The sequence below is a fragment of the Ambystoma mexicanum genome, chromosome 6q (genome assembly GCF_040938575.1).
Source record: "Ambystoma mexicanum isolate Mex_15411 chromosome 6q, UKY_AmexF1_1, whole genome shotgun sequence".
Lineage (NCBI taxonomy): Eukaryota > Metazoa > Chordata > Amphibia > Caudata > Ambystomatidae > Ambystoma > Ambystoma mexicanum.
In genome coordinates, this window is record NC_090937.1 from 294,114,655 (window position 1) to 294,137,312 (window position 22,658).

Sequence of the window (22,658 nt, forward strand, 5' to 3'; positions counted from 1 at the left end):
GAAAGTAGCAAGCTGAAGTTTACAATCAAGAAGTCATCCTGAGTGCCTAAAAATCGATTAAGAAGTTAGCATTAGCTCTTGTAACTCTTTTACATTTAAGTATTGCAGACATTGCTGAAGTTGTTAAACTCAGAAGCAGAACAAGCTTTGCCCAAGCCAAAAGGCAAAACCATCCAAAGAGGAAACCAGACAAAATGAGAACTGAAGCACGTTGTCTTGAAGTTGTTGAAGCTAGTACTAACTCTGGGTCCTCTGATACAAGAGAGTGGCAAAGTCATATGAAACGGAGAATGGCATTACAGTTTTGGGGTAAACCTTGGCGACACAGAGGTACATATGAAGCTGGGGGAAGGGGGCTGGGTGTTTGTCATAAGAAACAATCACGCATAAGTAAAGCGGACATTGTGACAGTCAGAAGTTTAAGTAGATCTTGTAGTAGCTACAAGCGTGGAAGGCCAAAGATGCTGCCCTTTCTGGTAGAAGTGGAAAGAAGAGTGCCTTACCAACCTGTAGAGGTCCAAGAGTCGTATTTAAGTTGCCCAATAACATTTCCACAATTTCAAGTTGTAGCAGCAGAAGTTGAACTGTCGTCGTCTAGAATTTTGTCAGAACTGTTACTTGTTGAAGTTGAAGTAGAACCAGTCTGTGAGGCCGAAACACCTGCTCAAACAGTAACACTGATCAAAGGAAGTTGTCACAGCAGTTTCCTTAAAAGAAGCATCCTGACAAATTGCATACAAGATGCTGCAGAAAGTAAAGTTGTTGTTAAAGTGGAAGTGGCATTTTTGTTTTTGAACTTTATTCAGGATTACCATTGGTGTGGTTTTCTTTATGGAACTTTGAAAAGGGAGCTTTTCATCCAGAAGAAGAAGAAATGGTTACCTGTGGATTTCTGTTTGAGTGACTTTCTATTTTCTTTGAGACTTTTCAAGAACTTTTTTTTCCTTGGGAAGAATTGACTTTGGACATTTTGGGGAAGAGCAATCTGCCCAGAGCAAGCAGAAGTTAACCAAGACCTTAATTGTTTGGTAATCTTTTATGTCATTGTTGCTTTATTTTGACTGTTTAGTGCGAGGGTTAGTTGTGTATGCTAGGAGGTTTTCCCTTAGATCTCAGAATAGGTAGGGAATCCCCTGGTAGAGTAGGTTTAGTTAGGGTTTTTATATTGTTTCATTTCAAAATAAAATGTCAAACCTTGAAAACTCAGTCGGGAGTCTCACATTACTGACCCCTCAGAGATCGGGAGTCTCCCTGCTTGGCTTGCATATATAAAACATTGTGGTGTTGTCTGTAAAGATCCGAACCCCCCCGACCAGTGACCTGCGGCAGGAATGACGTGAGCGCCCAAAAGACAGCGTGCATCCCCAGAAGATTGATATTTAGTGCTTTCTTCTCCTCTGTCCAAAGACCCTAGGCATGTCGGTCCATCCCTCCAGTGAAGCATCTGTCATGACAGTCACCTGGTGAGGGGTCAGTTGAAAGGGAGCACATGTAACAAGGTGAGCCCAAACTGACCACCAGCACAGCGCCTTTCTGTATTGTTGCGTCAGTGTGTTCCTGTTATGCTCACCTGGTCTCTGCGGAGGCGTTGGGGCACGGTTGCAGCCCTCCCTGAACTTGAATCACCCCCTTCAGGCCTCTTCCCTCAGTAGAAAAGCTGTGAGCGGTGATACGTGGTGATACTGCTCCTGCGTGGAGATAAGAGTGTGTGAGTGCGCCAATCTGTGATTGTTGGACCTCGCCAACCCTTCACCCCAAAGTACGGTTTCTGTGAGCATACGCCGGCCCATGAAGCTCACCAGCGAATTATGGAAGATAAGCTCTCCGTCCTGCTACTTCTGGCAGGGGCGCGTGGAATGGGATCTAGTTCCTTCACTGATCCCTGATGATTAGTCCAGTCCAGCTGCGACTATGCTTCTCCTTATGATTGGTAAGTCTTTCTTGAGCTCTTGTGATGCGGTTTGTTCGGTTTAATGTCTTTATATGTTGGTCCTATTTATGCTGGCAATAATGCCTCTCTGTTTTCTTCCCTTAGATGGAAATGCGGCCTCAATGCAGCTGTGAGACGCGGCCGGATGGAAGATGGATGCTACCGCAATGTTCGACAACAGGTAAGTGATGGTTTAAGGAAAGCGCGAAGTATGGCGAAGCGCAACCTTAAACTGACTGTTTTTTCGATGTCTAACCTTGTGTTCTGTTTTTCCTTGCAGGCGCTGCCGTCGTCGATGGAGCGTGTCGTGCTGCGGTGCCAAGATGATTTCGGGTTCCGGAAAGTGCAAAGATAAATACTTGGTTCGCCGAAGAGATGTACAGGTAAGATCAGCTTCCCACAGTTGGTAAGTATGCTGGCAGGAAGCAGGATCTTCAAAGGTAAGTCTGACCTCAGGCGACCGTGAGCGTTACGCTCCTTGCAAGTGCAGAACGCCGCGAAGCATCTGTCTTGAGGATTGGGGCAGTTTATATAGCTGAGATCGTGGCCACGCCACCTAGAGAGTGAGCACGTGCAAAGGTTACCCATTAGCAGCCACACCCAAGAATACACTTGGGGATGCTTAATGGATGGAATGTTCAAGGTTAATGCATCCTGCTTAATGGACTGAATGTTCAAGGTTAATGCATCTGAAGTGCTATCCATAATAAAAGTTTTTTTTATGTTAAATGGATGTTCTTGTTTACTTTTGTTCATGAACCTGGTGCCAAAGGCGCCAGGACAGTGTCCACCCAGGTCTCCTGTGCATGCGACCCCTGCATGCTTGTGCCCCTGACTTCATGACCATGACAGTTCCTGTCCTCCCATGAACCCAACACCAGCAACTAACGTGTATCGAGGAACTTCTGAAGGGGTCACATGCAGAGCCAGCAGTTTTTTATTTTATACTGCAAGTGCAGCAAACAGGAAGGCTGGGGCTGGTTAAGTGCTGGGGGGCAAGTGCTCTGGGGGATGGGATAAGGGTTAAATAGTGTGAGGAGGGGGTGGACCAGGCTCAGCAGTCTGATCAGGGAAGGGTGACCAAAGGCAAGTACTGGGCCAGACTGGTCGAGGGAGGGCCTAGCCCCTGTATGACTCAGAAGGAACCAGGCAGCCAGTCGCATCAGCAGGCAGGGGTGGGGGCATTAGCAAGGAAGGGGGTGAGGAAAGGAGGAGGAGAAAAGGAAGGTCTTGAGAAGCGTCCAGAAGGCGATCCAGCTCAAGTCTGAGAGGGGCAGGGAGGCTGTTCCAGAGGGAGGCTCCTGCCTACCCCAACTCTCTGCTTGGAGAAACGTCTGACCTGCAGAGAGTTAGAGGACTCTAGCAGGGCAGTATTGAGAGAGAAAGTTAAATGTAGCACGGTTCCAGGCCCCAGAAAGCTTTGTGGATGATGCAGAGGGTCTTAGATTGGATCCTTGCAGCCACCGGGAGCCATTGGAGGGATTTTAGGGCTGGAGAGAGGCAGTCCCTGGGCTTGAGGCCAAGGATAACTCTTGCAGTCATATTCTGGATTAGTTGGAAGAGGGCAAAGGGGGGAAAGAGGCAGATTGAGGAAGAGGATGTTGCAGTAGTCCAGCCTGCAGAGAACCAGAGCTCTAGACATTGAGTTTCCGAGGGGAAGGAGAGGAAAGAGAATGCCCCAGAGGAGGTAAAGCTGAAAGGGAGTCTTCTTGTCAAGGTCAGCAATATGAGGTCAGAAGCAGAGATGAGTCGAAGATGACACTCAGGTTTTTTGCCTCACAAGAGGGTAACGGGGGGAAGGAAGTGGGGAGTACCAATGAGAAGGATCTCGGTTTTACTGGCATTAAGACATAGATCATTAGCAGCACACCATGCCTGAGTAGCAGTCAGACAATCGGGAAAGAGGAGGGAGAGGAGGGAAGCTTAAAGGAGAGCTGAATGTCATCCGCATAACACTGGAAGTGAAGAGAGGTGGTCATCAGGTGGGCTAGAGGAGCAAGGTAAATGTTAAAAAGCCACAGCGAGAGGATAGAGCCTGGAGGAAGACCGCAGGTAGTTTGTGAGGTAGAGGAGAGAAAAGGGCCCATTTGAATCTTGGGGGGCCGATTTGAAATGAAAGCGGTCAGCCAAGCCAGTGCCAGTCTGTGATGCAGTATATTTAGGAGGGTGGCATGATTGACAGTGTCGAAGACAGAGGACAAATCAAGGAGGATGAGAACAGAGGGAGAGTTGGAGTAAAGATTTGAGAGTAAGTCTTCATGGGTGTTCAGGAGAGTAGTTTCGTGCCTCTGGCTGCTCTGAAGCCAGACTGGTGGTTGTGGAGACAGCCAACAGATTCAGTGTGGTGTATTAGTTGGGAGATGACCAATTTCTCCAAATGTTTGCCCAAGAAGGGGGTAGTGGAGATAGCTTTGGGGGGGAGGAAGGGGAGATGGGGGGTGAGGATGCACAAGGGCATGTGATGGGAAGGAGCCAGTGGCAAAAGAGTGATTGCCGAACTCAGCCAAAGAGGGAGCAAGGGAGGCAATATTGCCATTGATAATTCTAGAGTAGCAGGGAAGCACCTGTTTAGAGGGTTAACCAGTGATTACATTGCAGTAAAAAATAAAGCGACAATAAATGAAGGGGTAAAAATAATGCAATACAAAGATAAACAGGGTCAAAAACAGTGGCAGAATGAAAAAATAAACAAATTTAGCCAATTATATATTAATGCAGGTTTGAGTTTAAGTGGGGAAAAGAAATCCAATTAGACTTCAGTTCAAAATAGTATAAAGGGAAGGATGAAAAAGAGGAATGAGAGGTTTAAGTGGTCTGGAGGTTACCGGGGGAGTGGGAGGAGGTCCCCCACGTAAATGGTATTAGCAAGGCAAAACTAGTAGTAACGTAATATGGTCAGAGGGAAAGTTACTGAAAGGCATTTAAAAGCCAAAAAAACACGATTGTAAATGATTAAAAGGGCCACTAGATTGTAGTCAGTCTATAGAAACAGTGTGCATGTGGATAATATGCGCAATCTAAAAGGCATGTCGATATTTTTTTTAAGTTATTAATGTTGCTTTATAAATGTGTTTAGATGTTTTTGGAGCGATAAAAATCACACAACCGTTTGGGGGAGACTTCCATAGAGCAAACAGTCTTGGTGACTTCATCCAGTGCTATGGGTGAGAAGAACAAGTTACTTGCCAAACTGGTAACGTTCTTCCGACTGGATGTTCCTCCAACGTATTCCTCATCTATGACATGTAATGTCCATAGCTGTTCTGCTTCGGAAATCTTTTCGACAGAGGGCATCCTTGCGTCGAGTCGATGTCCCTCGGAAACCTCTGTCGAGGGTGACATCATCGGATGTTATAAGTAGCACGCACGGTGCCCGTAGCCTACAGTTTCCCCCCCCCCCCTCACCGTGTGGCAGACATGCCTAGAACACAGCCACGACTGCAATGAGCCTTGCGGGTCGTAAGCTGTAATAGCATGGGAAATTCTTGCAAGGGGTATGTTGGGAGGGCGATGAGGAATACGTTGGAGGAACATCCAGTCGAAATAACGTTACCAGTTTGGTAAGTAACTTATTCTTCGAATGGATTGTGTCCTCCAACGTATTCCTCATCTATGACAGATTGGAGGGGGGAAAAGAATTTAGACATACCCAATTAAATGGCATAATATAGCACTGCCTTACCAAAGGCAACATCCTGAGCATGGGAAGTATCCAGGGAGTAATGCTTGGCAAACGTGTGTATAGAAAACCACGTTGCTGTGTCACAGATATGTTTTACCGGCAACCCCCTCTGGAGGGCTGTGGAAGTAGAAATGCCCCAGGAAAAATGAGCCAACAAACCCACAGGAGCATCCTTACCAGCCAACTGGTAGCATTCTGAAATAGTGAGGATAATCCAACTAGACAAGGTCTGCTTTGAAACAGCCTGCCCTAAACGGTGTCCAGTATACCCCACAAAGAGCTTATTGTTCACTCTGATCTTTGCCATACTGGATAGATAAAAGCTCAAGGCTCTTCTAGGATACAACCTATGAAGCCGTTCCTCTTCCTTACTCGGATGAGGAGGGTAGAAAGCAGGGAGTACCACTTTCTGACTCAAATGAAATTCAGACACAACCTTGGGGAGAAAGGACGTATGTACTCTCAGTACAACCCTGCCCTTGTGGAACAAAGTAAAGGGTGGCTTAGAAGAAAGTACCTGCAACTCACTCTTCTACCAGAAGTAACTGCAACTAAGAAAACTGTTTTAAAGGTCAACAACCTTAAAGGGCAAGAGTTTAAACGGAGCACCCATCAGAAAGTTCTAAACCAGATTAAGGTCCCAGACCGGCACCTGAAACGGCAACTGCGGGAAAACATCCGTGAGCCGTGGAATTTTAAAATAACATTCCTCTAAAGAGTGCTTAAAGATAGACAGCTCTGCCAAATAACCTGTAATGTGCCCACCTGAAGAACCCTGTGGGCAAGAGAAAGTAGGAAGGAGAGAACGTCTGGAATCGAACACTGAAAAGGATCCACATTCTTTCCTCTGCACCAGTCACAAGACTTACACCAACGGCACAGGGATGGACATGTCTAGAAGGTCCGGGTACCACACTCTCCTGGCCCAATCCAGAGCAATGAGGATCATGCGGGTCCCGAACCGCCGCAACCTCCTGAGAACTTGAGGGATGACTGGAATCGGAGGAAACGTGTATAGAAGCGGGATGTGCCACTCCACAACGAACGCGTCTCCCAGAGCTCCTCTGAGGAAATTCCCTTGAGCAGTACCTTTCGGTTTGCCCGGGTCGCAAACAGGTCCATCTGAGGGGTTCCCCAAAGCGTGTAAAGATCTCTTGAAGGACTTCCTGAGCTAACTCCCACTCGTGGGAGATCGCGCTCTGCCTGCTCAGAGCGTCCGCCATCATGTTCTCCTTGCCATCCAGATGAACCGTCGAAAGAGACATACCTTCGCTCATTGTCCAGAACCAGAGCTGCATTGCCTCCCTGCACAGAGGTAGTGACCCTAGACCCCTTCATGTTGAGGTAATGCATAGCCACTGTGTTGTCCGTCATTATCAGGACATTCTTCCCCCGTACAGACGGCAGGAAAGCCTTCAGTGCTAGCCTGATGGCTTTCAGCTCCAACAGATTGATGTGAAGTTTGGACTCCGATGGAGACCAACGACCGCCGATGGACAGATTGTCAGCATGAGATCCCCACCCTGTCTGGGAAGCATCCGTCACCACTGTGACATCCGGCCATGGTTGCCAAAAAGGCTCCCCTTTCATCAGATTTGTCTCGTCAGTCCACCACAGAAGGTCCTGTTCGACCGAAAATGGAACATGAAGGAGATCCGACATCTTGCCCAAGAACTAGGACCATTGAGTCCGTAGAGCCCACCGAAGAGATCTCATTCTCAAACGGGCCTCTGGCACCAGAAAAATGCAGGATACCATAAGGCCGAGCAACCTTAAGAATTCGAAAGCCAGAAGACTCTGGGCTTGTTGAAATTTTGTGACCATCTAAAGAATGTGATGAGCCCTCACCTTGGGTGGCGAGCACATCCCCCAAAGGTAGTGTCCAAAATGGCCCCTACCAACTGGAGCCTCTGGGATGGTGTCAAATGAGACTTCTTGAAGTTGAGGGAGAAGCCCAGCCTGTGAAGGGAGTTGTAGGTGACGCTGAGATGATCCAAGCCTTGTTCGGGAGAACAGGCCCGATCAGCCAATCGTTCACATAGGGGTAAATGTGAATCCCCCCTCTCCTGAGATACACTGCCACCACGACCATGAGCCCCTCGGGGCGGAGGTCAGCCCGAAATGCAGGACCCGAAACTGGTAGTGGGATCCGCCAACTGCAAACCAGTGGAATTTTCTGTGCTTGAGATGGATCGGCACATGAAAATAAGCATCCTGCATGTTCAATGACACCAACCAATCCTGAAGTTGGGAGGGCCTGAAGGATCTGAGAAAGAGTGACCATCTTGAACTTGTCCTTCCTGAGGATCTTGTTCAAGCATAAGTCCAAGATGGGTCTCAGTCCTCCGTCTTTCTTGGGTGCCAAAAAATAAGGGGAATACCTGCAACAGGAGCCGATTCCGGAACTTTCAAAGAGTGTTTCCCCGGTGGATTGTCGTGAGGCCATTAGAGAAAAGGAAGGCAGTAACCGTGGGCGATCGTATCCAGAGCCCACGCATCTGAAGTAATGGCTCGCCATTCTTCGAGATGCTGCGATAGCTTTCCCCCCACTGCAGAACCATAAGCCATGGCCTTCGAGCGGTTTAGATGCGGCAGAAGGCAAAGAGGCAGCTGCCTGAGCGGCTTTGGCACCCCTACCTCGTCGACCACGAGTGCTTCTACAGAGGCCCCTTTGACTGGGAATTCCCTTTGACTTTCCAAATGAGGAGTAATAGCGAAAGGAACCACCCCCTCCTTTGTTTTCCCCTACGACGAAAAGGCAGAGGTTGTCTGACAGCTGCACCCAAAGATTTGGCGGCCGCCCTGGAGGTCTGCAACTTTTCAAGACTATCGTCACTCTTGCTTCCGAAAAGATGCTACCCGCCAAAGAGCATGTTGAGAAGACTGGCCTGCACATCAGGTGCAAAACCGGACTTCCGCAACCATGAAAATCTCTCGTAGCCATGGACCTTGCGACACAATCCACAGTGTCCAACCCAGATTGAAGGGATTCACACATGGTATCCTTCACAATAGCTAGAAAGCCATTCCTTTCCTCCCCTTCGGGAATATGATCAGCCACAAGCGAAAAACAATTCCACAGTGTGTGCGAAAACTTGGCCAAGGCACAGGTGGAGTTGGCCGATTTCAGGGCCATACTCCCAGCAGCAAAAACCCTGCGCACCCATCCATCCCTCCATGCGTTTATCGTCCCTATCCGGGGAGATGGTAGGGTACGCTCCTGCTTCGAGGTGGCCGTAGCCACCTGAACCACCAAACTCTCGGGAGTGGGGTGAGTGGACAGGTAGCCAGGGTTGCTACTGGATAGGCGGTATTTCTTAGACAAAGACTTGTTAACTGTCGGAAGAGACTCCGGGGAAGTCCAAGTAGCAGCCACCCTTTTTTGTAAGGCCACATGAAAAGGCAATACCGGGTCAGTGGACGGACCCTGATCCAAGATGTCCGTAAGATAATCCTGATCATACTCAACCTAAGACCTGCGCCAACCCAGGTACTCAGCAACTCTCAAAATCAATCTCCTATAGGAGGACTTGGGATGGTCACCAGGCTCTGGATTCCCAAATTCCATCTCAGGAGATGTGTCGAGGCCACTGGCATCATGTAAAGACTTGCACAAATGCTCAATCCGGCTGTCCTCGTCAATAAGACATTCTGGAGCATTAGGCGTCCCATAAGGTATACCAAAAGGAGCAAAGTCCCCATTGGACCTATCCTCATCATCCTCCTCATAAATGTTTGAGACTGAAAAAACTCCTTCCTAGGGAGAGGAGTGCACCTCTTATCAGGAATAGGCTTCACAGATTTAGCAGTAGCCTTCCGACGGCAAATCCTGCCCAGTAGGCGTTGATGGCATTGACGTCGAACAAGGCAAAGATTTTGAAGGTTTCGATGGTCTGACCCCCAGGTAAAGACCCGACAGACTCACTCGACGGACAGGGCGCCGATCCCTTCTTCGACAGCTTCTCAGGTTGCACCGGTTTCGTGGGAGACTAAGACCGCGACCTGGAATGTCTCTGGCGATCCCCTGAAGCCTTGTCCAGACAGGACTTCGAAGGCTCCTGATGTTTATCGTGCCAACTGCCCGGGCCCGAGGACGCATGTGCATCATACCGAGACCGTTCCTTGCCGGCTTCATCCGAAGGAGCGGACGGAACTGTGCCGTAAGACTGAACAATCTGTAAATTGCTCCTGAAAAGCCTCCCATTCCTCGGGGGTAGAGGATTTAGTGGGGCACAACATCTTTTTCAGATATCCGTCATCCGAAGAGGACGGGGAAGGCGAACAGTGACACTGCTTCGGGGACCGCTTTGAAGAGGACAAGTGGCGCAAACCACTCCGGGACCTAGATCTTCTGGACGTCTTCTGACGAGGAGAGACTACTCGTTGGTCGCATACCAGCCGATTTGAATTTATGGGGTTTGGAAACACGGCCTACCCCCGCAAGGCCTTGGCAGTCAACGACTGACACTTTGAGCAGTCGTCCGTGGCGTGGTCCTCACCCAGGCACCACAAGCAGATAGGGTGCGGGTCCGTGATGGACATTTTGGACCCACAGTCCCGACATTTCTTGCAGCAAGACCACAGGATGGTCTGGGTGGAAGAAGACAATTGAACAATACAAGTTGAAGACACGAGGCGCGCAGAGTTCTTGAAGCAAACACGTTTGCGGAAAAAATGCGACTGAGGCAACGGGCACGTGCATGCTGCTTATAACATCTGATAACGTCACCATCGACGGAGGCCTCCGAGGGACACCCGACACAAGAACGCCGAAAAAAAAAAAACTTCCGAAGCAGCACAGCTGTGGACATCACATGTCAGATGAGGAATACGTTGGATGACAACCCATTCGAAATTAAAGTTACTCACTGTAGTGACTAGAGTACTGTTGGGATGGAAATGAGCCTATGCCACCCCCCTAGGAGCTTCCAACTTAGGCAAGCCCCAAACAAAGCGATGTAACTGACCAGGGGAGGACTAGCCCCCAGCCCAAGTGTGCATACAAATACCCTGTATGGCATACAAATAGGTGAACCGCACTAATCATTCCCCTGACCCATGACTTCATTTTGTATTAGGCCCAGAACACACACAATGAACGCTGCGGCGCACACATCCCAATTTCGAACCAAGATGCCAAGCCATCAGCACACCAAGCCAGCTCCGCACGAGCCCTGCTCCCACAGAAGTCAATTTCCCCTGTGTCCATCCAGTGTTGCAAATCTCTAGTATCCCATTCAGGAATGTGCCCTGCTCTGAGCGCGAGACCGTACCAGGCCCTGCGCTGCGTTCACTGATCTCCATTAAACTCCCATTGGGGGACTCCGACGACCCCCCCCCCATCCAGCCAGGACAGAGCCAGCCACACTTCACTGACCCAACCCAAGGGCCCTAACCTCTCTAATGTGCCCACCACAGATCTAAAGCATGCGCAACTGTATATCTCTCAATAGCAACACACGTCTCCTGTAACATGAGGTACCAGGAAGGTTCCATCGTAGGTCAAAACCCCCGGGAGAGACCTTGGGGGCGGGAGCTGCGGTATCAATGAAGCCCTGAATGTAGTGGTCAACATAACCATTTTATCCTCCTTTTTCTGTGGCACTCCTTTTCCTATGATGTTCAGGTGCCTGCCATGATGAATGAATAACCAGTTCCTGCTGTTTAGCTTAGATAGTGTGTGTAATGTTCGCCCTGACCTTCACCGCAAGGATGAGCCCAGCTGACCCACGTGCACCGAGATCGACTGGGAAGAAGCAGCCAATTAGCGCCTGGCATCCCCTATGGAGTAGGCCCCGGCATATGTCCGCAACTACCAGCTATGTGGATTTCTACTGTATATGATTGTGTCACTGATGATGCGTTTGGCCTTCTTAATGTCCTGCCTGTGTAATTTTTGGCAAAGCGCTCTCGGGCATTAGAGTTCTTTGCTGATATCCATGAAAAGCTCGTTATCCTTGCAAAACCATCTCTTGACTTTATTCCCTAGCTGTATGTATTTACTCTGGAGTGTGCGTTCAGAGGTCTATGCCTTCATTACTCATAGTCCTTAGTCCCCTTTCCTCCATCCTTGTGGGCGTCTCCCAAAATGGGGACGGTACCAGAACATTTGGCAGCACGAAATGTAGTTTCCCCTTTAAATTCAGTATAGCGCGCGGCCTCGGGCATGGGAACGCGCCGCTGAGGCCCCGCCCTCCGGCGCCTCGCCTGAGTCCCCTTTGAACACATAGGACGCTTAGATCCCTGGATACACTTATTACCCATTAGCATACTAGCAGGTGAAGGTGGGCGGGAAGTATGGAGAAAAGGGGATTAAGGACTGAGTACTCAGTCACTACGGTTAGTAACTTTAATTATTCCATCCTTGTGGGTGATTCCACTGAACAAAAACATAGGTTGGAGCTGTAACAACCGGCCTCATATCTAGGTTGAAGCAAAAAGGTTTGTCAAAACCGTCTGACCAAACACTGCATCACGCCTGGAGCTGGTGTCCAGCGAGTAGAGCTTACAGAAGGCCAACGGAGTGGCCCAAGTAGCTGCCTTGTTGATGACATCCCAAGAAGCACATCTCTGAAATGCAACACCTGTGGCCTTAGCTCCGACTGCATGGGCATGGATCACCTCAGGACCAGGTTAGCCCACGGCCGTGTACGCCTCTGAAATGGCCTCAACCATCCAATGGGGATGGAAGCCTGAGAGCCGGGGGAGGAAACCCCCCCCCCCCAAAAGTCACGAACAATGCCTCGGACATCCTGAAGGATTTTGTTAGAGAGATAAAACTTGAGAACCCTCTGGAGGGCCAAGGAATGAAGGGCCCTCCCTGCCTCAGACTGTGGGTTCGGGAAGAACACCAGCAGGCAGATCTCTCGATTCAGATGGAACAGAGACCACCTTGGAAGAGAAGTTTGGGTGCGTGTGCAAGATGACATGGTCTTTGTGAAACTTGGTGAAGGGCTTGAATGAAGATAACGTTGCAGCTCACTAACTCTGCACGCAGAGGTGACAGCCACCAATAAAACACTCTTTAGCGTTACGAAGCGGATCTGTGTGATTTGGCCGTGGCAGAATTGCTTGCTGCGAAATTGACCGTAGTCAATTTTACCGCAAATACAATTTCACTCCGACCAAACCCTGCAAATATTTGTCCCCAATACATACCCCTCCCCACTTACCTTTTGCACATCCTGTGTCTCTCCAGACCTTGTGGGTCAGTTCCGTCCCTCTAAGGCAGGTCGGATCCAACGCCACAGGGTTCCCTTTCCTCCTATTTTTTCATTCCCTGCCTCCAATCTTCAGGAAGCGGGGGACATCCCTGCAACCCTCCCACCTCCTGTCCGTCAGCCTAAGCCTGCTGTCGCACTTCTTGTTCATCTGGGCGTTGGCCCTGGGCTTCTCCCAGACCTTCCACACCATCCTTCTGGTTGGGGATGCCAGACCTTATCGTGGTGACTTTCCCCAAGACCTCTGGTAGCACACCCGACTCCTGGGAGGCTTCCACGCCAACACTAGCCAGTCGTTCAAATAAGGGTACAGATGATAGTCCTCCACGTGGAGAAGGCCCACCACTGAGTTCATCAACTTTGTGAAGGCTCGAGGGGGTGAGTTCAGGCCGAAGGGCAGAACCTTGTACTGAAAGTGGTACGACATAATTGTGAACCGCAGAAGCTGCTGATGCGGTTGATAGAAGGGTACATGCAGGTACGCATCCTAGAGGTCCAGGGAACACATCCAGTCCCCTGCAGAAAGAGACTCTGCTATGTGCGCAGGAGTAATCATCTTGAAGTGTTCCAGTGGTAAAAACAGATTTAGAAATGAGAAGTCCAGGAATACCCTCAGGCCAGCCTAGTTGTTCTTAGGTAGCGTAAAAATCCTGGAATAGTAACCAAAGCCCCTGTCCACAAGAAGGCTGAAGCCAGTGGAGACTACAAAAAGGATCCACAGGTTGCTGAAAAGATGCTTCCAGGTGTCCTGGAACAGAGAAACACTGCCCCCCACCCACCCAGAGGCGAGCTGTGTTCCCCCATCCTGACGTCACTGCTTTTTGGTGTAAGAGGTGGGGGCAGAGGAGGGGGGAGCAGAAAAACCCAAGCAATGTCCTCTGCGCCTTCCTCTTGTTGTCGCTGGGTGACCTGTCCCGCCTCCGTGTACCGTGGTCCCAGAACCCCTTTAAGCCATAGAAAGCGCAGGGCTTGAACTCTGTCCTGCCCTGACACAGAGGCAAGGATTTCTAACTCGGTTTTGTCAGGATGGCCAAGGACGTGGAGGTTTTCTCGTCAACTCATCATCGGTTGACTAATGAAAAAGGTCCACGCCCTCGAAAGGCAGATCCAGTATTTGTTCCTGCATGTGAGATGAAAACTTAGTGGCATGCATACACGCTGTCCTTCTCATCTCGACACCAAGGCACAGCCCTCTGCTGTCTATGTCGATGTGGGAGACTGAACACTCCATGAGGTCCTGCGCAATAGCCCGGCCATCTGCCAGCCCAGCCTTGAAGGAGGCTTGCTTGTCCGAAGGGAGGTCGGGCAGAAATTCTGTTAGCTCACTGCACAGCTACTGGTTAGCTGCAGCCAAGAGGGCGTCCATGTTGGCTTGCCGCAGAAGCAGACTTGAGATGGAATAGCAGCGCTTTGAGAAGCAATGGGAGATGGCTCCCGTAGAGGAAGATGAACACGACAATGGTTTAGAATACAAGCCCGCAGCCACCACAGAGGAATGTGGGTGGAAGGCAAGAAGGAATGGCTTCCGGTCCGTCAGCCTAAGGTTGCTGTCCAACTTTTTATTCATCTGGGCGTTGACCCTGGGCTTCTACCAGACCTTCTGTGCCACCTGCAGGACATCCTTCTGGAGGGGGATGCCAGACTGGATCGTGGTGCTTTTCCCCCCAAGACATCTGGTAGCACACCAGACTCCTGGGAGGCATACTCGGGAAGAGGGACCGCCCCTGCCCCCAGAACACCGCCAGGTATGAAAGCAGTCATAAAAGGAGGAATGGGAATACCACCCAGGAGGGGGCCAAGGTGGCACCACCTGCGGGATGACCTTCACAATGTCCTTCAGGAGCCCCTTCATCTGAGGGGAACACATGAGGAAGGGGAAATCGCTTGAAGAAGCGGTCATCACAAGCCGCCAGTCCATAGGGGCCCAGCCCTCCAAGCCACTGGGCCACCGCTTCTGGTCAAAGTGCTGAGGTGCCTGGTGCGTGTAGCCGTACGGCTGTGATGGGTAGATGCAGCCCCTGGGGGGCGGGGGAGGAGCCAAAAACCTGCACTGTAGATCTGCTGCCGCTTCCAGAGGAAAGGTGGCTGGGATAATCCTGCAAACAACATTCAAAGGGCGAAAGCACTGGTGGGCCCTGAGCTGGATCCAAGGCGGCTTGCTGCCTGGCAGGCACTGCCACATGCCATTCCGCCATTTTGAAGCCTTGCGTCATACCCTGGGTGGGAGGGCACGAAGGCCCTGAGCCAAGAGTCCTCAGACGAGAAAGAATAGAGCTTGGGTCTTGCAACCGAAGCAGAGATATCGACCTCAGTGATCACTATGGTGGGCGCTGAGCTCTCTGCCAGACGGCCGGTAGTTTTAGCGCCCTGACTCACGACCTCCGAGTGAGCTCTGGTAGGCTGGACAGCCACAGCACCTATGTGGGTAGCCGTGCTGGGTCTAGTCGATATCAGACTCCTGGAGGTAGCACTCAACTATCCCTTACCCCCGAGGTAGAATAAGAGGACCAACGTGATCGCCCCTCCGAGGACAGGCTGATGGGGCCCTTGAGCTTGGGAGCCGGTAGCCTGGAAGGCCCCAGGTCTGTCCCTGGAGCACCTGAAAGAGCCCCTGTGCCCCCGGCTTGGGAGCCGGTAGCCTTAGAGGCCTTGGGTTCCCAATCCATGGGAAGCCCAGGGAAGGAGTTGCCAAATTGTGGAGCCATGCTGAACAGAGGGGCTACCTTGTCTGGACGAGTTCCTGGAGAAAAAGTCCTTGAGGTGGGGCAGAGGAGACATGTGGAAGATCTCGCTCCACCGCGACAAATGATTCTTTAGTGCCCTGTGACCGAGAGTGCTGCAGGTCGAACATGAGTCCCAGCCATGGTCAGGCCCCCAACAATCAAGAAAGGGTGCATGGGACTCTGAGGCGAGGAACAAGCGGTCGCATGAAGCACATCTCGTGAATCCTCCTGTGGCGGCGAGGAACCGAAAGGAAGTGAACTAAGAAATGAAAAAACAAACTGGGAGCAAGCTGAAAGCTACAAAGGTCTCAGCACTGGCTGCCAGGTCCGACACCGTTTGTGTGGAAAAGGTGACCGGAGGGCGGGGCCTCGGCAGGGCATTCCCACCCTGAGGCCGCGTCCCCACGCCTATACTAGATTTTTCGTTGCCAAAGGTTCCGGTACCATCCCCATATAGGGGGGGGGGACGCCCACAAGGATGGAGGAAAGGGGATGGGTATGAGTAGGAGGAGAGAGGGAGAGATGGAGAGGGGCCAAGGGAGGCCTAAGTGCAGGTGGAGGAGGGAGGTAAGTAGAGTAGAGTGAGGACAGGGTGTCCTGAGTTTTTGTTGTGAAGTGGGAGGCCAAGCTATGCAGAGGGCCTGTGAAGGAAGAAGAGAAGTAGAGACTGTAGTAGGATTGGCAAGTTCTTGCAGATTCTGAAAAGTTCAGCTGTGTCGCTGGTGGCGTTAGAGATGAGGGCTTTGGTAAGGGCCAGCTTCTTGGGCCCTGTTGCAGCAGGGGGATGCATGCTCTGTACTGACGTGTAGTCTCGGACAGAGACTGTCAGTCAGGAGAGACGCTGCAGCCTGGTGAAGAGGGTCTGCACCCTCTCCCCTAACAAAGTCGCTTTTCAAGACAGCATTTCGTGGCAGGCACCCAAATAAAGAGTTCGCTGTGATGCGATCAGACAGGATGTTGGATAGTGCTGTTATGATGCCTAACCCCGGACATCAGGACCATGGCCCTCAGCTCCGGGAGCAGGCATCCAGACATTTGTTTAAACCTCAGCAGCCCCGGGGCTAGGGGCTGTCTGGGTTCAGTCCTGGCGCCTTAGGCGCCAGGCTCATCATAGAAATCGGTCCTGGCGCCATAGGCGCCAGGCTCATCATAGAAATCAGTCCTGGCGCCGTAGGCGCCAGGCTCATCATAGAAATCAGTCCTGGCACCATAGGCGCCAGGCTCATAGACTTTACTTACCTGATGCAGACCATGCTGCAAAAGAGTCCAAGCCTACATGAGGCCTGGATGGGACTATTTTGTTACAGGGACTATTTTTTACTCGGGCGTGGCTCTAGGGAACTTCTTACCTGGAACTACTTTGGAGGCTATTTAAACCACACCCGAACAGCAGCACATGCTTCGCGTTATTCTGCATCCAGCAGCGTGACGCTCACCGTGCCTGCAGCCAGCATCCAGTCTTCTGCCACGCCCGCGTGCTTGCAGCCAGCATCCAGTCTTCTGCCACGCCCACCTCGAATCCGGAGCTCCTAGAATAAAGAAGAAGAAAATGACAAGGTTAGAAAACAAACTTATTTCAAATTCCTCACCTAATTCCGGAACCATTTAATCTCCGGACCTGGTAAGTACATCAGTCCTGCACGCGTCGCTTCGCCAGCTCCAGCACAGCACCATACTCACAGCATCTTTCGATCTGGCACTGTCTCCATCATTTCTTCGCCGTAATCCGGCACCTAGTGGACACAAGAAAAAACAAGGTGAGCCAAGGGAATCAACAAATACAACCTCTTACCACCATAGACTTACCACCGGCGGTATTATTCCATAACTCTACACATTTTCATATGCCGCATCTGTAAAGAGGGGGAAAAACAGCACGTTAATGCATGCAATAGTTACCGGACAGCGTTGGGTAACACAGACTCTTACCTGAACGCCAGCAGCAGCTACGAGACCTTCTTCTCACGAACTCAGTTGCAACGTAAGGAAGGAAGGGGACAAGAGTGAACATCGGGCACATTGAACTCTTTGAACTTGATACTTACCAATCCCGCCAGAGACTACAGAGTCAATACTTACCGGAACTCTCCCAATGCCTTCAAACCAGTGAAGTAACTGGTATCTACGCGCCCCTGCAAGACACGCAGGATGGAGAGCTCATCTTTTACAAACATAAGGTGAGGTTACTAAGGGGATATCGGAGGTGATTAGTGGGGGAGAGCGAGAACAGTTGGGAGGCCATCACTAAAACCCACAGGTGGTTAATCCCCGTCTCCACTTGCAGGAAAATTCTTCTTCGGGTCCAGCAGACAAGACTAGGCGGGCCAGTCCAGACAGTCATCTCTGCACTAAGCATCACGTTGAAGGAGACCGCAGCTGTCCAGGTGAGCGTAACAAGTTTATTGAAAGCCCTAGTGATTGCAAGTGCATTCAATGGTCTGTGCAATGTTTTGTGTAGCCCTGGTGTATGATATTGCCTGCACCAGCCAGTCGTCCAGGTTAAAGTAGTCATGCGTGCCCGACCAGCACAGATGCGCCACCACTGGGGCTAGGCACTTGCCAAAAACTCTTGGGGCTGACAGCTTTGAACGGATAGTGGCAGCCTGCCACGACAAAACATAGGTAGCAGGAGTGTTTCTGGTGAATATGGATGTGAAGATTTAGGGACTCTAGGAAATCTCCCTGTTGTAGTTGGTAGAGGACCTGTTGCCACATCACCACCCTCAACGTCTGGGCTTTCAAAAACGTATTTAGGACACTGAGGTCTAGGACAGGCCTCCAACCCCCTGACTACTTTCTTACCAGGAAGTATATTGAGTAGACGCTGACTCCCCGTTGTACAGCTCATTCTCGCTCTATGGCTCCTTTTGACATGAAAGACAACCTCCTGTAGAAGCAAAATTAGTGTTTCTCTACCTTCTGCACCTGAGGACTGGTTGGTGGCCGTTGGATGAACGCCGACTTATGGCCCTGCTGGATGAGTAATAGCACCCATTTGTCGGTTGTGCGTCTTTCCACTTCTGGACAAAATGTGGGAGTGTTGGGCACGGGGTGATCAGGTTTGTTTAGCCGGTTGGCCCTGAGCTTGGAGGCACCACATCAGTGCTGGTTGCCCTGTAAGATGGGACTTACTTGTGTACGAGTCTGATGTTGAGTACAATGGGGCTCTATAGGCAGGCGACCGGTAGGAGGGCCGGTCGTCTCATGTAGTTCCGGAGAAGCAAGACTTTCCCCGAGCGGAGTAACTGGCGCCTTCACTGAAATTTACCCAGAGAGTGGGACGTGTCAGTTGTCTGTCTTGATGGTCAAGTGTTTTGTCACCCTTCATACCAACAGATCAATACCACTGAAAGGCATGTCAACCAGTTTTACCTGAACCTCTGGCCAGAAATTGGTAGCCTTGAGCCAGCCATGTCTGCAAAGCACAACGCCATTCCCCAGGTGCCAAAACCCAGTGTCCTCCATGTCGAGCGAGACAGATATTGCGTGGTCGGCTGCCGCTTCTTCATGAAGGGCAAATGCCTCCCGTTTCTCATCGTCCGGGAGGAATTCTAGGATAGGACCCATCTTGAAGCAGAGCTCTCGGTCGTATCTTGACAGGATAGCCATGGTATTTGCTGCTTTGATGGTTGCAGCAGCTGTTGTGATGATCCTTTTCCTAGAAGCATCCAGATGCTTTCCCTCGTTGGCGGGCTGCTGCTGCTGACACCACCTAGTCTGGAGTAGGTGGTTTCCTTAAACATGTGGGTGTTGTGTCTGGGCATCTATAGGTCGTCAAACTTCTCCTTTTTGTCATCAAGCAGGGGTCTGGCTACAATTGATTTTTGATGGTGTTCTCGCGCTGATAAAGCAAACTATCCTTCTTTTGCTCTTTCAGGGTCAACCTGAACATATTTGTTGTCCTAGACATCAGGGTGTGGCAAGAACCAATTTTGTCTGGTGGAAAATCCCTTGTGGCAATGTCATCTGGTTCGACCATCTGCCGGGACAATGTCATCAAATTCATCCGCGTCTGTAGTGTGGGTGAAGGCTTGGTCGCTGGGTGTATTCATCCTCGAACTGGCACCAGTGGGCAATGTTCCCTCATAAGGCGAGGGGGCGCAGCTGAACCACTTATGCTTGGTTGAAGCGTTTGAGGCACTGCAGGGTCTGACAACCTGTGGTGAAGTTTGGTTACTAAAGCTTGTAGACATCACTAGGCGCTGTTGGAGGCACTAACCTGCAGGTGGAATGGTCTTGTGAGGAGGAAAGTGAGCTGGGGCTGTTCTAGGGGGTGGCATGCCCAATCTGGGCTGGAGGCGTTCTCTTTTTAAAACCACATCTTTGCAGTCGTCTGAAAAGACAGCTAATGGCTCTGCCAGATTGGTATCCGGTTGAGGGGTGCTGCTTTGTGTATCCGTCGACGAACAAGCTCTCTCTGGGGTGATCCCAAGAGCTAGTGGAAGAGCGGCTAATGCAGATGGTTGTGCTATCGAGGGCGTGGACGGCAGAGAAGCGGAACTTAGCAGAGATCGTTGACATAATGGACCATTCACGAATGCTTGTCGACAGTTGTCCTTGTGGCCGTCAACGGGCTTGTGGTATTTGACGTGGCCATTGACGTAGACCTGGCTCTTGGTATCTGCAACAGGGACATCGACGGGCCTTACTTTTCGAAGACCAAGACCTGCTTTGTGTCAAAGACTTGGACAGTCTGTGATTTTTACATCGACATAGAAATGTACTTGGACTGCGAGGTCGACAGGCAATTGCCTTCAGTGAAGAAAACCTGAGGAGGGTGTCACAGCAGGAGCCTTTTTTCTGCTTTGTGATGCCTCCTCATGCGACCTGGACCTCTTGCTGGAGGTGGTATGCAGAGCTGGTCTGCCCCCCTGCACCCGCCTGGTGTTATCGAGCCATGCCACCAGCCTCCGGTGGCGGTCTTGCAGCGTTATGTTTGAAAACAACGGGCAGATGTCAGTATTGGATTATGTGATTCAGATGGAGGCAGTAAAGACAGTTGTTGTGGAGATCCTCCATGAATACGTACTTCAGGCAGCACCGGGCACAGGCCTTGAACAAAAACTTTCTCCTGGCTTCAGACCATACCGTCAGAGAAGCGAGGACGAGAATCCGTTCATAGAGAAGCCGCTAACAGGGCCAGAATTACACCCCAGGCAGCGATGGAGCAGAGGACCCTCAACCCGTCGTCAAAGTAGGAATTTAATGTAAGTGAAGAAAATATTCAATTCTTTAGAAAGATTTTTCTGATGACTCCCAACACAAACCGTGAAGTAAAAAATCTAAAGAGGGCCTTCAGGGATGGAGCTAAGGGAGCCTTTTTTTATTGGCTGTGGGCAATATGACCTAAAAGGACTATACTAGAGCACTAAAGTGACTGAGGTTTTTCAGTTTAAACAAACTGAACTATGTTACAGAGGATTCTGAGCTAGACAACAGGGAATATTCAGAGCAGGTGAAATGATTGAAGATCCAATGCTGGAGAAACCAGACTTGCAAGCAGTCCTCCTGCCGCACCCCAAACATCTGGAACACCATCTCAGCAGAGGCTGGAAAATGCCCCCACCATTCTTCAGCTCCTCAAAACACTAAAAACGCAGCTTTCAACAATACCTGCCGGACAAATAAAAATCCCTCCCACCCTCCACCAAAAGTACTGCACTACTGTACAAAATGCACCCTTGCACCGTAAAGTACTCAAACGTAGCTCAAGCTAGGTCTGCACTTAATGCAATACATTAAAATGGCAGAGGAGTACAGATGCTCCAAACTTTCCTGGACTAACTTGACTCAAAGTACACAATTCTAACTGGGTCCTTAATCGAACACTCTAGTAATAGCACTTACTGACATCATGAGTTAAGGGCGTGAGAGACCTGGACAAGCCCTTGGGGCAACCACCATTGTTACATGCATTCATGAAGCTCTTAGACCACTGATGCCACACCTATGGTACAACCCCACAAAAGGTCATAGTAGACCTCCCTACAAAGGCGGAGCACTGGATTTAAGCCACCTAGTGCAACTGGCCAAATCCTGCAAATATACAACAAAGCCTTAGGTCACCAAGCCATGCCACAGTCAGGAACCCCAGTGGCAGGACCATGAAAGGACAACTGTAAAGACTCTCCGGTATGGCTAGGGGTGACTGAAGAGCCGTAGGGCCTCCTCAGGGCAAGGTCTGCATGTGCACCAATCAGGCACGGTGCTTTGGAGAAAAGTGGCAGCACTTAACAGTCACACACAACGCCAGGTGGTGAAGAGTGATCGGGGCTTGGACACTAAAGTGTACTAATCTGAACCAGAAAAAAAGCTGGTTGCACAACCTACACTTTTTCCAAACAGGATTCAACAGCACACACAATGGAAATAGCTAAAATGGAAAACACAACAAAAAGAATAGATGCCAGGAGTGTCTTCTGCCCGTATCCAACCCTGACCAAGCTGAGATAAAACCTGGCAGGCAAAGTCAGATGGATGGAGGGGAAGAGCCAGAAACAGCAATTACTGCAGCTGTGCCCGCGATTTGCATGCTTTTTTCGAGAAGGATTACTGTGGAATATTCTAGTTCTGGCCACATGAATCCTGTGTAGGAGTAGGGCAGAACAGACACCACCAGCAGAAAGGTTTGACTGTAAGAATGGAGATAGAGGACATCTTGTGATAGTCCGCTTGGACTTATACTGCTAGCATAGGGTGGAAATTGTATCAGACCCGTGGGAAACAAGCTGGAAGCCTTGGTTTCATCCAAAGCAAAAGCTCATGAAGGGCATTTGGGCGTTACATAAAATGTTTATCAACATGTTATTTCATGTACTAAGTGACCAAGCAAATTCATGTAAACAGCTGTTAAAAATAAAATTACTAAAAAAGGAAATAAAAAACTCACTCAGCATCCCTTTTTTTTTAGACTTAGACATGACATATGATTGATCTATAATAGGAATGGGAGGCACGCCATGGCAATTACGATGTGCCTTTTCTCACTCCCATTCTTGTTGCGTTATCCATCTTTTCTTTCACATGATCCGCAGTTAATAGAAAACATGATGTTATGCCATCATTTGGTATGACAGTTCACAAGTTTAGCACTTCTCTCCGAC

General features: G+C 50.1%; 1 protein-coding gene across 1 annotated transcript in view; it reads right to left on the minus strand.

Annotated features, from left to right (window-relative positions):
* Nucleotides 1–22,658, minus strand: part of SMC2 (structural maintenance of chromosomes 2) — a 938,385-nt gene that overhangs the window by 181,632 nt on the left and 734,095 nt on the right. The gene's annotated exons all lie outside the window — the stretch shown is intronic.